At 45.6% G+C, this 17,110-nt stretch overlaps 1 protein-coding gene across 1 annotated transcript in view; it reads left to right on the plus strand.

Moving 5' to 3' along the window:
• The first annotated feature begins 14,498 nt into the window (after positions 1 to 14,498).
• Positions 14,499 to 17,110, plus strand: part of LOC146868563 (dual specificity testis-specific protein kinase 1-like) — a 339,083-nt gene continuing 336,471 nt past the window's right edge. Inside the window, exon 1 of the mRNA XM_085611282.1 lies at positions 14,499 to 15,177. The gene's annotated coding sequence lies outside the window, so the exon portion shown is untranslated. The remainder of the gene's footprint in view (positions 15,178 to 17,110) is intronic.

Consider the following 17,110-nt stretch of genomic DNA (forward strand, 5'->3'; position numbering starts at 1 on the left):
AAATCTTGCAAAACTCATGCAGCAGCACTATTGAACAACATATCTCAGTGCTTTGAAGAAGATTCATGCAGTGTACAAGTGCTGGGATATACTGGAAATCAACCAAAATTGCTTTGTAGAAATTCGGTTCCAATTATATTATGACCGCGATCGCGGTAAAAAAATCTAAATTGCGGCCGTGAAAATACGCGACCGGTTCTGAGCGAAGTTTCTGAAAATAAAGCTACTTGCTGATTATGAAGAGGAGTGCCGAGAGTCTCATATTTTCCAACCGACCTTCATCTGCGCTAAAGTGTCTTCACTGCGTCGCGGCACGGTCTAGAAGCATGTTACCTCCGAAATCCACCGGAGAGCTTCACCCGAGCACCACCATCTCCGTTGGGCGCCAAGCCACGTCCCCGGCATTAGTCATTGTTAATGTATATTATATTAATAAACAGCTGTTGTTGTACTCGTACCTAAATTAGGCAGATAGAGTCACCATGTGGCAGACAGTCATATGTGCCCGGACCGAGCACCGCAAACCACTGGCTCAAATTAAACACTGGAAATTAAGCACGGGATAGGGGAATCCCAGAGCGTAAAAGGCCTGTGAGTGATGAACAGACAGATTCCTATCAGGAGAGATGAAAAATATTAGAAATCTAGCAAAATAACAGGAACAGAGATTGTCTACGGGGCTTACAAGCATGTTTCAGGCAAGTGAATGAATTACACAGCCTGCATGTTACTGAAAGCCAAGGGATACATTGTAGATTTGAACAGTGCCTTCTTTCAATGCAGCTGCTCCAGAATAGGGCATTAGATACAATTAAGACTCGGGGGGGTCGCCAACCTATACACCCACTGACTTATTGCAGCTTTGCTTCTCTTAGATGTAAAATGTCTCACATGCCGACAGATGAAGCACAATTGTGTTCTGCAACGCCACTGGTAACATATGGCTACATTCCATTTTCTGCAAATTTCCCTTTAGCTGCTGCCTTATATCTTGTTTAAATAAGAGAATTGTTCTGAAAATATATCTGACACTTTTAGAATTTACACTTATGTTTGATTTTCTTTACTTGATTTAATTTCCAAAGCAAGTAAATGTCTTCTCAAGACTACAGTGCATGATAGCACTAGGCAGGCAGTGAAGGAAAGGACCTCAGCCCTAGCTGTATGGTGCAACTGGAAAGGCTTTAACTCCTTTACCTCCACTTAACTCCTTTAAGCTGAGTTGCCTGGGTTAGTTATTCACAACATGTTCCTACTTCATTTGTGGCGGAGGGCCCTGGCGCTCATTTCTAGGGACCAGACGTTGACTCGGAGCAAGAGAGAGAAAAGCAGGAAGGGAGAAATAAGAATGCAAAAAGAGTGACAAGGGGTAAATCAGGGATGAAAAAGAACATTTATGTGTGATATAACGCAATAGGAAGTGTAGGGTGGTGGAAAAGAGAGGTATGCCGTGGAATAAAACTAGTCTGACTTGGAATTTTGCAAACTGGATTTAGCAGTGCCATGGCCGGGTCCTAAAAGATTCTTTGGGCCACTTATTTTGTTTTAACAACACAAAGGCTGGCTCCTAAACCCGACACTTAACTTCAACTCCAGCGATTGATACCTACTAAAACTTTCTCGACCGCTTCACAGAGCCAGCCGAGTGTGCATTGGTCCACCTTCATTTCAGGCCGCAAGCAGCAATGTAGTAATGTTCAGCAAATCCTATAACTCTGCCCTTTCTGACTGACGCCTCCACAAACAGCTTGTCGTATAGAGAAACCACGAGACTTCGGGGCAAACTGTTGCCTCTGAAAGCCAAGTCGGGCTAGGGGCAGTAAGTCAGATGCCTAGCTGCACCGGGGTATGGAATTGATACTGTGTCTGCTCAGTCATCTTTTTAGGAGGCTCCAACCCAACCTCATGGAAAATACTATCAAATGCCCCATTCTGCTTGTAAGTGCTACAGTTGTGGTCTCCAGACACTGTCTTCAGGCAGCGCTGGACTCACGGAGTTTAAATGGGAGAGACTCCACTTTTGTATCCTTTTTCAGTTAAATGTCATGAGTGAATATTTCCATTGGCTATTGTAAACACTGGAAAACACCGACTCTGGTAAAATGCTTGGTTGCCAAAATACCTAAACACTTAACCAATGTTCCTCTGAATTTAGGAAAACACAAAAAAAAAAGCCCTGGAAATCACAAAAAAATAGGCACCGAAAATCCTAGATATATGTTATTGGCCTTTCATTCATTAAATGCGCAGAAGAGACTTTTCGGGAGAGCGTTGAGCTTGCAGACTGATTCTTTTGTCATTGATTAGAGGGTAAGAGTGGAATGAAGCGGGGACAATTGCTGCCTTGGTGGTTGGAGTTGTTGGTGTCTCATGCATGTCTGGATGTGCTATTGATTCATCTAAGCAAAAATGACCTTGTTAAGCTCGCGGTTTTAGGTTTGTTGAAAGTGATGCAGTATTTGGACAGTATTGTGAGGGCATGGTCGGGGACTCCTGTAGCAATGACAGAGCTGGTGCCGAGGAGAGTGAGCTGTGGAGCTTTGAGGGACACTTCCAATGAAAAAGCCAGACAGATGGTGACCATGGAGATGTTGCATTTTTGTATAGAGAAAGGCATAGATATATTGCAGCACAGTAACATTGTTCAAGATGATTTTTCACTTTTCGGGTAAAATGGGGTGTACCTTTTTAGGTACTTGGAATCAGGGGTGTGTTGGCGAAACGTTAATAGTTTGTTCGTGGTGATGAAAGAAGGTTAAGAGTTGGTTATTGGAGCAACAGCTGAGGGAGGGAGTGGGGAAGAGTAGAGGAAGTGAGGGGTTTGATTTTTCAGTAGAAATCAAAAATGTAATGACAGAATTTTATGACAGCCGGTAGGACTAGAAAAACTTATTTTCTGGGTTTTTCTGGGTGGCAGGGAAGCACAGGCCTGAGCCACAAAGAGAGAAGGCTTGAGAGGTCGTCATGGGTGTTGAAGGATGTGTCACTTTGAAGCCAATGTTTGGGTCAGGTTGAAAGAACGGTGATTAAAAGGATATTTAGATGGGATGTTTCATTGGGGGAGTTTCCTAGTCTGTTGAAGGTTTAAGGGGGCGGGGGGGGGGGGGGGTAGGTTTTGTCAATGTATTAATGAGGTGGGGTTTTGCTGATTGTATTATTTTTGGAATCTCGATGCAGACCTGAACTAATAAAGCGGTATTTTGCTCTCTAACAGTAGTTCTGTTTCTTATGTACCATCTTGCCCGATATGGGATTTAGGCAGAGAGGAGCCCAGGGCATTACCCCCACCCCAGAGGTTTTTCAAGCCGGGGGCACATTCCAGGTGGGAATATAGAGGGATAGGATAGGCTGCCAGGCAATGGTAAAGACTGCTTGGCCTCTTTCCCCTGGTGCTGAGGTTCTTTGTGGAGGGGATCTCACCTGGCATTTCGGGGTGGAATGTTCCCATGAGGAGCAGTGTCAGTACTGATTTGGATAAGGCGGGCCTTTGTCTCGAGTGGTTTGGTGGGTATAGTATGATGAACTGCAATGCGGCCCGAGCGATTGCCAGTGGCTGAAATTAATTCAAGGAATCCATCATCACCGTGATTATTTTGCAGTGGTTACTCTTAAGTACAATGGGTATGCCCAGACGTGGGACCAGTGCTGACTGTACCATAGGGCTCACGCCATGTCCTACTGACGAGCCCCACGAAGGGTGAAACCTGTCTGGGGCTGCTTATGGTCCCTTCTGGAATGGGCCTTGTCTGGAAATTCGGGATGAACTGTTCTCATGATGCGCAGGGTGGTCCTTTGTCTAAAGTGGCATAGTGGGTGAAAAACGATCGATTGGTATGCGTTCCAAGCAAATGCCATCCATCACCTTGTTTTGTAGCTGTGATCCTGGATGGAGCAATTTTGGGACTGGCCCTCCCACTACAACCCCCCCCCCCCCCCCCCCCCCCGTTTTCAGGTTTTCGTTGTGGATCACAGTGGGACTTTAGTTTATCCGTCATGTTCAACGGGTGCTTTGTGGGGGTTTTACCCTCCAGGTGTGGGGCTGGTTTCCTCGTCACTGTCAGCACAGGTGCTAGGGAAGGACAGGCCTGGGCCATAAAGACGGAAGGCTTGGAGGTTCGACTGGTGATGGGGAAGCATTTGGAGGATATGACACTTTGAAGGCGATATGTGGGTGAGGTTGAAAGGATGTTTGAATGGGATTGGATATTGGGGTTATTTGATTGGGGGAAATTATATTTGGGCGGAGGTTTAAGGGTGGGAGAGGAAAGGTTTTGTCATTGTATTAATTAGGGAGGTGGGATTTTGCCGATTGTAATGTTTTTGGAATCCAGCTGCAGACCTATCCTAAAACGTGACCTTTTACTCTCTGAGAGTGCTCTTGGTTCTCATGCGCCATTTTACCCGATGGTCACTTGACACTTGTCAGATGATGTGTGTCTGTGTCTCCGTGGGCTCCTGTAGTATTGAGGAATTTAGTAGCTTTTCTTTTCCACTTACCACAGCGTCTGAACCATGGAGACCTCCTTTAGCACTGTTGCGTGCACGTTTCTCAAAATAACAACACAAAGCCCATAAAAGCAGTAACAATTGTTGTGACAACAAGAGTTGTTACATAGAGCTAATCTAACGTCTATAATTCCTTCGATTTCCCTAAACTCTATAACGCACTTTTTGGTCCTGCCACCAGGTGGCGGACATTAGCAAGATTTGGTGATGAGTGAGCGCAGAGTCTAAACCTATTTTTTTTCACCATGGAAGTGAAAATAATGTATGACAGTAGTGTATTATATCACTCCAGGGGAATGTGATGTTACTAGGTATTTGTATAGATGTTCCCCCGATTAACATAGCATTATGGGCTGTCTAGGGTGTGGTTGGAAGTAGGAATTCTTGTAGACGAGTTTTATTTTCATGAGCTCTCTTTCCTATTTCCAGGGCCTAGGCGTCTCTGTTGTTAGGTTACACAATGATTATCCCTGTGCCAATATGTCCCTGCCCACTTTTAGTGTCTCCCTGTCCAGTTTTGGGGCTGGCTTTGTGGACCGTCAGAGCCGCATCAGTGCTTACTTTCTGAAAGAGCCAGTGCTGGAGTGTTGCTCAGAAGCGACCGGCGCTAGGGGCGCCAAACACCAAGACTGTGCGGTCTCGATTCCATCTCACGCTGAAGGCCACTGGAATTACGCGACAGGGGAGGGCCAAATTATACTTCGGATTTGAGTAAATTATGCTGTAAGAAAAGGCTAATTATGTGGCATACCACATTTTTTGACAGTATTACTTCATTATTTTTTCATTTTTGTGGTCTGGCTTGGCAGCGCAGCGGTCGCCAGATAATTATGTGAGCATAATTAGAGAGGGCCTTTGGCCCACGCCCACACGTTGGGACCTAGGAGTACATGTTTTGATTGGGCAGAAGTTGTGTGCTTCCACAACAAATAGATTGCCCTCCACACATCTATGATAATTATGTTTATTTTTCTGGCTACCAAACTTGAACTTTAAGGGGCATCCACATGACATTGGAATGTCATTAAAGTGTATTAGATAACTAAATGATTTATGTTGTTTTTCTCTGGTAGCAGCACAGATGGGAGGCATGGATGTTGATTCATCAAAATGCCAGGGGTAGCGGAAGTGACATCACATGCCATGTAACCCCCCGCATTATGTCACAGGAAGTGACATCACATTAACTTTTGCCTGGTGACATCACAGGAAGTGACATCACCTGCCCTGTGACCCACCCTGACGATGTCACAGGACATGACATCTCAAGGCATTTGATCTGATGACATCAACGGAAGCTACATTGCATGACCTTTGGCTTGGTGCTATCGCAGGAAGTGATTCGATACTAACTCTTTGTTACTTACATCACATACAAGGGCAGGAAAATCTCTACAGATACAAAAGAAGAACCCTATAAACAGACAAACTTAAAATCCTATTGAAAATGGAGCTGCATACATTGTTTCAGGTACTATCTTCTGGTATTCAATTAAGATAATGTAGCATTGATTAAGAACCTATCACATAGTGTACAACAATGGAAAATACGCTAGTCAGATTGAAATCAGCCATTATCGATATAAAATAACTTATAAAGGGAGAAGGTTGATGACTCTACAATGTTCCAAACAAGTTCACTTTATCATTTGTTTTAGAAACCAAGATTTTCCATGTAATTAAATCTCAATCTTGGAACGTAAGTAACAGTGCTATATAATGCAAGTCAAGTTCTCCCAGCTACCTTCCGTCCCATGACATGGAATACATACGTCGAAACCTGTGGAGCCATTTTCCCTTTCCAGGTTTACTATCATTAATTTCTTCTACAGAAAACATGCACATCACTGGTATAGTACTTCTGTTGATCAATAATATGCTTGTTCTGCATTAGCACACCTTACCAGCAACACACATCTTATCCTACAGCCAGAATGCCCAAAGGCATGAATGCTTGCTTTACAGATGCAGATCTCACAGTCCGCATTTCAAAATGACTCAATTAATCACTGCTCCTAAAGCAAAACTTTCCACATTTTCAAAATCCATCACACACACACAGTGAATCATACATGTGTAAATCAGTGTATAGAAAATGTTACAGAAGGCAAAGGAGACTACAAGGTGTAGGATTCACAGGCCATCCATACTGGTAGGCGCTTTTTAAGAGTGCTTGGTCTGGAGAAGCACAAACTCAGGATTCAGAACGTAACACAGTGGTTGGGGTTGACTTTAATAATAAGAATTTATTCATATCCGAACAAACTTTTCTTAGCAACATCAGGCTAGAAAGACTGGGAACAAAACATAACTTTCTAACCTGTACCATGCATCTCTTGGATGGCAGTTCATAGTTCACTGTGCTAGATTACAAATGTAACTTATTAACTGCATAGTAACAACAGGATCTCTGTGACAAAAGCAGTAACCCACTATGCTATCCACATAAAATATTTTTCTTTGATATGCATGGTACACGTTCTTAGCAGCAGGCATATTAACACTCAGCGCTACCTTAGATAAGTGAAAACTGCCACTAGACAAAACTCCCCTTTGTCTCCTGCAGGAACATTAATAAATCACCAGAGTTAACATGACACTTTTATTGTTGCCAGAAAACATCTGACTATACAGGGAACTTTGCATTGCTTTTAAAACTGCTGCACTGCTATAAAACTGTCCCCCACTAACAAAACCTGCTCCCTACCCTTCCAGTCTCCTGGGGAAATACCCACGTGTTGCCCAGTAGGGCCAGTCCGGCCTTGGTAGTGTTCAAAACAGACAATGTCTTGTTGGCCTGTCCACCAGCACTGACCAGTGGGCCCCTGCCGTGGCTACACGGATGCAGTGTTTGACATACAAAATTGCAATTCATGTGTTATTCACAAAGGTTGAACCTGATATGAGTGCTTTTTAACAATCATTTCTGAAGTTTTACAGCAAGGCATTGGAAAATCTTGTGTCAACTCCAAAAATAGATAATCTTATCCTACTTGTTGCTCTTGTTAGAGGTTGGCCTAGGACCCGCAGCGCACAGGATTAAAAAAAACTCGCGCAACAAGGGGAGTCAAAGGGTCCAGATTCTAGTTGAGTCGATGTGATGACTCAATCAGTGTCACTCTTACACTACCTGCCCCGCGGTCGGCCGAGGTTCTACTGTCCGACTCAGTCAGAGAGTGACAACTAAGTGAAGCAAGTCACTCACTGCCCGGTTGGGACTGGGATTCTGTTCCCAAACTTGTGCTGAACCCAGTCATTCACTCTAGAGACTAGTGGCGCCCAGCACCCATGCCACACAGCAGGCACAAGTCTGACTCTGACTCCGAGGCCACGCCGCCTGTCACACGTTCTTTGCAGCAGACATATTAACCCTTTGCGCTACCTTAGATAAGTAAAAACTGCCACTAGACAGAACTCCCCTCCGTCTCTTGCAGGAACATTAATAAGTCACCAGAGTTAACCTGACACTTTTATTGTTGGCCGAAAACTGCTGAATATACAAGGAACTTTGCAGTCCTTTTAAAACTTGTGCACTGCTACAAAACCGTCTTCACTAACACAACCTTCCTTCCACTCTTCAAGCCTCCCGGCAAAACGCCCGCCCATCTCCCAATGTCCGCTATGGCCATTCCAGCCATGGTGATGTTCAAAACAGATAATGTCTTGTGGGCCAGTCCACCAGAGCTCACTGACCGGTGTGCACATGCTGTGGCTACATGGATGCAGTATTCCACATAAAAAACATTCCCTAAACGATGGCTAGACCACTAGGAGGGGTGAACCTGAAATGTGTCCGGTGTAGCAATCATTTCTGAAGTTTTGCAGCAAGGCATTGGAAAATCTTGTGTCAACTTCAAAAACAGATATTCTTATCTCACTTCACTTGTTACTTCTGTTAGAGGTTTGCCCAGGGCCCGCAGCTCAAAGTCACAACGACTGGTACCACAAGAGGAGTCAGAGAATCGAGACTCTAGTCGAGTCGATTTGAAGACTTGGTCAGTCTTACTCCTACATGACCTCACCTACCTTGCGGCCCACCCGAGGTCTAATCATCTGACTCAGTCACGGAGGGACAATTAAGTAAAGCAAGTCACTCATGGCCCGTCAAGAACTTGCGTTGATTCTAGTCATTCACTCTAGAATCTTCACACCCAGCACCCACGCAGCAGGCACAAGTCTGTCTTAACTCCAAGGCCAAGGCGTCAGCATGGCTTTTACTGCTGCCTGGGGGTTGGCCAATTATATATGCCAGGGCCGTCATATTTGGTAGAGCTTTCGCGCTACCAGATTGATGGCCTTGGGACCCGGTCAGTAGTCCCACACACTGTGGTACGCATACTGCACCAGGCACCACGTTTTCCGCTAGGCTAGAGTGCAGCAGGTGTGCGCTTGCACTTGCACACATGTGCTGGTAGCTGCAGCACGTGTAGTCACTGTCCAATCACGCACAGTCATGCTGCGTGCGCTTCTTGCTCATTCACTCAGCTACCTGGCCAAGGCCCGCAGCAGATACATACAATATATCAAATCAAGGACTATGCTGGCCAGCCCGGTATCACCATAGCAACGAGTGAGACAAGTTCTTTGCCCCACCCATGCCCAACTTGTAGGCCATCATGATGTCTCTTCAGGCAGAGCTTCTGCACAGCAGTGCTATCAAGCGCTGCTCACACTGCGCTCGATTTTATGCCACCAGAGTACTTTCCAAGACTGACAAACAGCTGGGGATCTTAAGCAAGGTGGCAAGGGTCACAAGAAGTGGCTTAGGGGGTCGCAGTTAGCACCGTTGGTGATCGTTAATTGATGTCTATGATGGGAGGAGGGCAGTCATTAACGTTAATGGATTTTTAGGTCCGGCTTGACGGTGCAACTTTCACCTGACCTTTAAACCTACACCAATATTATTAGATAGTTCCCTGCCTCTGCACAAATTCATACCTATTCCCAAGCTATTTATTTGTAAGGTTTCACCTTACCATACAACATTCCTTTAAAGACAGACTTAATGGCATTGTCAGTGCTTGTTATGCCTGCTAAGGCTGTATAGGCACTTCATTAGTACCAGTTTAACACCAAAATATAGCAATGAGTAACAGAAAGGTGACCAGTCAACCTCTGCAAATGGATTCTACTGTGCAGCAACATCTCACTGCATTTCTAGTAATGTTTCAACTGTTTGAGCTAGAAACACATTTTTTTTGTTGAAATCTGCAGTTTATGCAACAGTTGGTGGGTTATGTGGCAAATGAGTCAAATCTATAACTATGCACAAAACGCTGCAGTCACACATTTGCATAAATCCAGTGGCCCTGCTCATGCTTCGTTAATCTACCACCTTACACTTTTGCCTCTTTATCTCATTGTTGCAGGTTCTTTTTTTATCCCTGCTCCCCAGGGTCGGACTGGAAAAAAAATAATCCCAGGCAACAAAATAAAAGTGGCCCTCATTAGTGAACCAGATAGCTAAAAAAACAGGGATCCACATTTGAAAATTCGCCCAGTTTTTCACTTGTAAAGTCACGCTGTATGGATATTTTGCTCAGTATGAAAGTTTGCATACATTTCTGCTTGCTGTGGGCAATGCTGGTAGTAATATCAAGGATATCCACATAAAAAAAACAGCAAATCAGGGCACAAAACAGGCCCATAAACTGCTAGAAATTTAGCCCACACACTGACCTGTCAAACCATCCCCTCTGGCACTGCCTGATTACTCTATAGGCCAGTCTGACACAGCATCTCTCTCTTTGTCACTATTTTTCCTTCTTTATAATGAAAATTTATGACAAAGTCAGTAGGTCTGATGTACTTATTGGGAAAAGCATGGTACTCTTCCTGTTCCGGTAGTGGCGGCTAAAAACCTGGATGTGATTTTTGTTAACATCTTGACTTTTGACACCCCGATTAATACAACAGTGAGCTCTTGCTTCTGGATAATTATGATCTTGAAGACAATGTTGCCTTTTCTCCCAAAAGAGCATAGGGTGTCAGTGGTCATTGCATGTATCATTTCCCGCTTAGACTACTGTGATGCCCTGTAACTGAATACAAACCAGTACTTATTAAACAAGCTCCAAATCATCCAAAATGCATCACCATGTTTGTTTCTGGGTCTACCCAAATATTTTTCTGTTCGGGAAGGTTTAAGATCTCTAAATTGGCTGCCAGTACAGAAGCAGGTTTCTTTTAAAGTCCTTAGCTAGGTTCACAAGGCTCTCCATTCTCAGAGGTCAGCCTATCTCAAGATGACCTTTAATTGGTATGCTCCAACTAGGCCATTGAGATCAGTTGGATGCTGTAAGGTGGTAGTTTCTAGGTATAGGAAAGTTAGGTGGGGGGGAACGGGATATCACAGTGGCAGCCGCCTGGCATGGAACTCCCTCCCGGAATACATCAGGAGCGTAAACTGCAGAGCAGCGCTGGGATTGACTGAGCAGGCTGAAAAGACGGCCTGGTCAGACCAGGGAGTCTGTGGGGTTTCTACAGCCCGGCTGCTCAATGCAGCTGGGCTGGAGAAAATCCAAGTGCGCATGTGTGCTTTGATCGGCCTGAGACGACTGGTCAAACACACATGAGCACTTAGGGAGTAGAGTGCACGTAGCACTCCTCCTCCCCCCTCCCATGCCTAGGCCCCGCCCCTCCCTACAGGGCTGGCCAAGAGCTGGCAAATGCTAAATAAAATCATGCAAGAACATAGTTTTATTTTACATTTGCTGGCTCTGAGCCAGGCGGTGAGGTGACGCTCCTCCGCCATTGTGGAGGAGCCGCCGCTGCCAGTCTCTCTCACTTTCTCTCTGACCTAGTGTTTCCATGCCCCAGCCTATTTTGCAGTGTTGTTGTACCCTATCACAATGTCTGTACACTCCTACTGAAGTGCCAGGCGTGTCATTCCCATAAGCATCCTTCTTTACGTAAGTTTTGCGCAGATAGTTCTTGTCTCCCGCTTGAGTTGTGCTCTCTACAAATGTACATTGCAGAACAGGTCTCGTGCTGAGACACAAGGAAGATCTCGACATTCCTAATAGAAACTACCCTGGATAGCGTATCTCCATATCAAATTATTGAACATTTACCAACTTCTTGAAACCAACATTTTAACATACTTATATTTACCTTCAGATATGTTTTGTCTACATATGTTCTTTAAGATGATTTATTAACCAACTAACACTTAAAAATGTTTCTTTTCTTCAACAGGGTTAAGTGTTAGTCAGTCAGCATCAATGCATTTAGATGCTTACTTTTCTTCATCAGGTTCACTCTTTCCAAATGCCCTTTTTTTTCACAATTAGGATTTTTGTTTTGCAGTTTTGGGTGGTTACTCAGTATCCACGGGTTGACAGCTCAAAGGTAGGGGTCCAGTCCCAAGGCATTGAAGTTGTCTAGATTTAGGATGATCAGGGTGTTGTTACTGTCAAAACTCAACTCGAAATCGCAATCAGTGAGTGGTATGGGGATAAGGGATCATGGTTGGAATAGCATAGCCCCTTCAGCTCTGAAAGCAGCCTCTAGCAAGTTAGCTGGCAAATGCAGATTGCCAGATTGGAGAGTCCAGCACCGGCTAGCATAGTTGTAGCAGCATACATTGAGAAGATGCAGAGACCGAGAAGTGGGCTGAGCTAGGTGTTGACGGGAAGAGGTGCAATATTTGAGCCTTGACTGTCAGTGCTGAGCGGGGGTGATGTGACAGGCACAGGTAGATAATGCTGGATCTGAGAGGCAGGTCAGAGTGAATTCAGTCTAGAATGGTTTCTTTGATGCTAAGCCCCTCCAGTCTCAAAAGGAGCATTGATGGTGCACTGTGTTAGAAGCTGCGGCTAGATCCAGTCGAATGATAGCAAAAACTCCATTTCTGTCCACTGTGACCTTCAGGTCGTCCCAGGTGCAAATCTTCTTCTTCATTGATGACCTGGTGGACATCTTGAGGTTGGAGGAGTAGGTGCCTGAGGTTAAATAGTTGTTGAAAGCGGTCCTTGGACGAATGTCAACAGTTGTTTAAATTAGGATGTCCTTGAAGGGTTGAGAAGGGCAGTTGTCTGAGGATAGCCAGCTGGTCTGTTTGCTTTGATCACCTCATTGAATTCAGAGACTGCGAGTTTGTCAAACAGGAGTCCGATGTTTGTCAGTGGTTGGGCCTTCTTCATCTTGATGGGAATGGGTATGATGAGAGCATTTTTGCTTCTGAAATTAAGTGGTCTGCAATGGTGTTATGGAAGTACGAGAAATGGTGTGGGCTTCACAGTGCTGCACTCTGTGCTGGATTCGGCTCCTTGACTGCGCATATGCATAGGAATGTGTTTGGAATAGCGACAATAGACACAGTTTGTCATGTTTGCTGTAAGATTTCTTTCATCGATGTTCGAATACAAAAATATCTGATTTGATCTTTTTTATGTCTTTGGTTGATGATCTGGGCACATGGACATCTTGAAGTGAATACACATGCCCATGCCTGGGGCGAGCCTTTTGTAGAGCTCAGCTTATCTGTTATATTCTGGAGGTCGGATTGCTGGTAGACAGGAGTGGAGTGCTCAAGGGTTTGAGTTTGTCCCAATTCTATAGGAGGAATTGAGATTTACTGTTCATGTACCAGATGTTCTTGTGGGGATGCTGACAATGGCAGAGATGTGGTGGTGGTCACTCCAGCTAAGTCCACAGTTTCCTCCTGCTGTGATGAACCTAGAAGTTCTTTGATGGGAAGTTACACACGTGGACAGTATTCTCCAGAGGGGTTCCTCATGGACTACTTGTGGGTGATATGTCACCTCCCACAAGGATTTAGTAATGAACAACAGGTCCAGCCTTGAGTATGAGACCACGTTATAGATAATAACTTTGTTTTTGTTCATAAATGATGCATTGATCATGAGATGGCTCAGAAGAAGGGGGTAAGGACCCCAGGGGGGAGCGGTTAATGGAGAAGGAAGGACGCTGAAGAGATGTTGATGTGGTAATGGAAGAGAAGGTGAATGAGGAGACCTGAAGAGGAGCAGAGATCAAACATGTACAAATGGGGACACGTTAGGGATGAAATGCCAGCCTTTTTGCTCCAAGAGGTGGAGCAGAGTCTTAACAGGGCAAACGTGGCCTGAAGAGTCCTTGCGATGGGGTTGGTGAGTGAGGCAGGAGAGGTGGTTGCTGAAGAGGACAAAGCGTGTTGAGGTTGTGAAGAGGAGGGGAGGCGGTGGTGAAAGGAGAAGACCGGGTTCAGTTTGGGGTGGTGTGGGAATGATGGAATGACCCACACCTGCATTCGTTAGAACGGATTTGGAGGGGTGCAGTTTGAGTTGAGCTCGGGGGTGGGTTGGGGGGTACGAGTGAAAGGGGCGGTAATAAGAGGCTTAGGCAACACATGAACACTGAAGAATTGGTTAAAGAAGATGAGATTACTTGGTGAAATACTTTCACTACAATCCATCATTTGGGGAACTAGTCAGTTTGTGATTGCCTGACTTGATGGGTTCACCTCTCATGACTACAGGGCCTGCTCCTTGTTTCCCTCTTTGCTCCTGTTCTGTGTGCTATCTAACTTATGGGATGTTTCAGTAATATATTCATGTTTAACAACAAACCTGGGCGGAGTCTGACGAGAATGACAGTGGAACACCTGGAGACAGGTAAATATATGCGCTTTACACTTGTAAACAAGCAATCAAAATGACAATGTATTGAACAAACAAGTTAATATAATAAGACCCGCTGTCTTCCTGTGTATGAAAAGAAAGTACATAACTGAAAGTGCAATGAGACTGTAACTGCGAGCAGCTGGACCACGTGTACCAGAATGCACTGGTGGTCGGTGAAGTTGGATGTTATGTTGCTGCCTCAGAGGGCCTGGTGCTGGGCGTCTGCAGGGCACCAGTACCTCCTCGGGCCGTGGATGCTGGTGACAGCGCCCGGGCTGCTGGCCTCCTCTCTTCGCAGTGGAGGGGGTTTCTAGGACAACCCATCGGTGGAAGCTGAAGCAGGAAGACCCGGGAGCGGGAGGCAGCACAGCCGGGAGAGCGCCTTTCATCGGGAGGACCTAGCGGCTGAGCCGAGAGCACGAGGAGGACCCGACCTCACCTGCGGACACCGGAGCCGCCGAGGCAGCCAGAGGGGAGGAGGAGGCGGGGACCGGCACAACGGGAGCTAGGCAGGGCGTCGGGGAAGGACAGACAGCAGGCAGACACCGCTCCGTGCGCAGCGAAGAACATATCACAGGGGAGCAACTGAGGAGCCACGCTCACTGAGGGTGAATGAGCTGTCAGAGGGCGGGACAGAGGTACACAGACCTGCACAAGGAGCAATACTCCTTCTGGGTCCAAGTGCCACAGAGAGAGAGGAGGAAAGACAGACGGACGCAGTGTGGACTCCTACTGAGCCAAGAGCAGCAGTGGGACGGGGCAAAGGACAGACGGACAGGTGACTGGCCTCGTACTGAATCTCGACAGACCGGAGGAGAAGCCGGCGGACGGTAACCCCCCTAGTGAAGCTCACTAAGCAAGGGGACGGCGATCCGCAGGGGTCAAAACTCCTGCTGGTGTCAAGAGCAGCCGGGATAGGGCAGGAAGGGCAGGCGGGTGAGAGTGGGGCAGACTGACGCCGTCGACAGAACTCCCTCCGCGAGCTGGAATTTACCGGAACATCTGCGCTCCAGTCCGGCGCCCTCCGCTGCTACAGGAAGAGCAGGTGAGTGTATATTACTGCTGAGGTGTGTAATATTCCGCGGAGCGTCTGTGACCGTGTCTTGAACTCTGCTCAGCCTCCGTTACTCCGTACAGTACCACGAACAAGAGACGGTAACTATATTAATATGTTGCCTTTTGCGCACACCTGTTGCTACTGATGTCAACCTCAGTGGTGCAACAAAACCTTAGCCCCTCCCGCCCCCCCGCAAAGAATGGTGAGGGGGGCCGCACAATGCCCATTACCAGGCGGTCGCCACCCACCCTGTAGAAGTACTTGAAGGTAGCCGCCTGCACCCACCTGGCATTAGCAGGGGATTTCAATGGTACGTTTAGTGTCTAAGAGAAAAAAAGTTAGCCTTGTGGGATGAGCATGCTCTAGACACATGCGCACTAAAAACCGAGTTGTGTTCATATTTTTTATTATAATATTGCCAATATTTTTATTAAAATAAAAATTAACTTTAGGGACCGAATGTTTACCGCACTGACGGTTGAATAAGGGGGTAGGTGTGTAAAGGATGTGTGCCTACACATTGAATCCAACCACCAAAGGTTGAAGATGAACCTTGTTATTTATAGTTTGGCATGGCAGGTGACTCATCCATACATTTCAGAGCTCCCATTGTATGAGACTGGTAGTTCCTCTTTCCATTTAATGCCTTAGTCTGAGTATCAGTGTATCTGTGACTTAATGTCTTCCACCCTAATATTCCCTTCTAGGGACACTACTGATAGAGTGGCTAGTGGTATTTTAAACATTGCATATGGTAAAGACGCATAGAGAAAATAATGCAGAAGTATTTGATGGCCCATGCAGGCATGGGTAATATGGGTGTTTGCTGTTTTGAGTAATAAACAGGGCCACTGGAATTATGCGATTCTGTGGCCACATCGTTTTCTGTATTATTATGGATGTGCTGCATTTGCCACATAACTCATCATATGCTGCTTAAGCCACAGATTTTAGCAAAAAAAATTGCTTCTAACTCAAATGGATCAAAAGGTACTGAAATCTCAGTTACACGTGTTGCCGTGCAGGGGGAAAGTCCTAATCAAACGCGAAGTGGTCACCTTACTGTTGCTTTTTACTGTGTTAAACTGGTACAAATTAGGTCAACCCTTTGCCATGGCAGTGTTAATGTGTTAAAAATGTCAACATTCCGAAGGAATGCGATCAAAAAATGTGCCACATCACGCTGCATAGTCTGCTTTTTCTTGATGCATGATTTAGTCAACCCTGCGGCATCATTTGATCCTTTCTTGCCGCGTTTTTCTAATGGCCCTGGTAACACATTCAAATGACTTGTCGAGGGGTTCACGTTTAGTGTAAGGATTGCGGTTACCTTTTCAATGCATCTGCCTGGATTAAAATGAATCGCATGTCCATACAGAACTCGTCCCCTTAGTTTATTGCATATGCAGGGGACACCATGCCTACATTTAACTACGTTAAGTTGTAAATCTGCTTATGTGTGACTTTTTTTGTTTGCAGCAGCTAATGTGTGACATTTTCAGACCTTACATGTGACACTCTGAGTGACACCTTAGGAAAACGTTGTCTTTGACCAAAGCAGATCATTTTTATGCACACATAGTAGGAATTTTCCCTGAGGCATGTTCAAGGACCCTTTGCGGGTAGCTTACCCTAACTGCGTCAGAAATTGTACCTAGCAATCCAAATTGACTCCATTCAGACCTCTGAAACCAAACCCAGACCAGTAAAATCTTGCTTGGTCCCCTTCGTTGCAGACCCCTAGAGACTGCTTTGGTACCACCGACTGCCTTGTTCTGCACAAGAGAATGATTTTATATAGGAAACCCCAGAAATCTGAAATTGCCAGTGCTGCAGTACATTCCTGTTATAGGAGCTACCAGCATGAAACCACACATGCACTTTGTAGACGCAGCGAATGAAAAGGCGTCCATGCTTTATA

Source organism: Triturus cristatus, chromosome 1_2 (assembly GCF_964204655.1).
Source record: "Triturus cristatus chromosome 1_2, aTriCri1.1, whole genome shotgun sequence".
Lineage (NCBI taxonomy): Eukaryota > Metazoa > Chordata > Amphibia > Caudata > Salamandridae > Triturus > Triturus cristatus.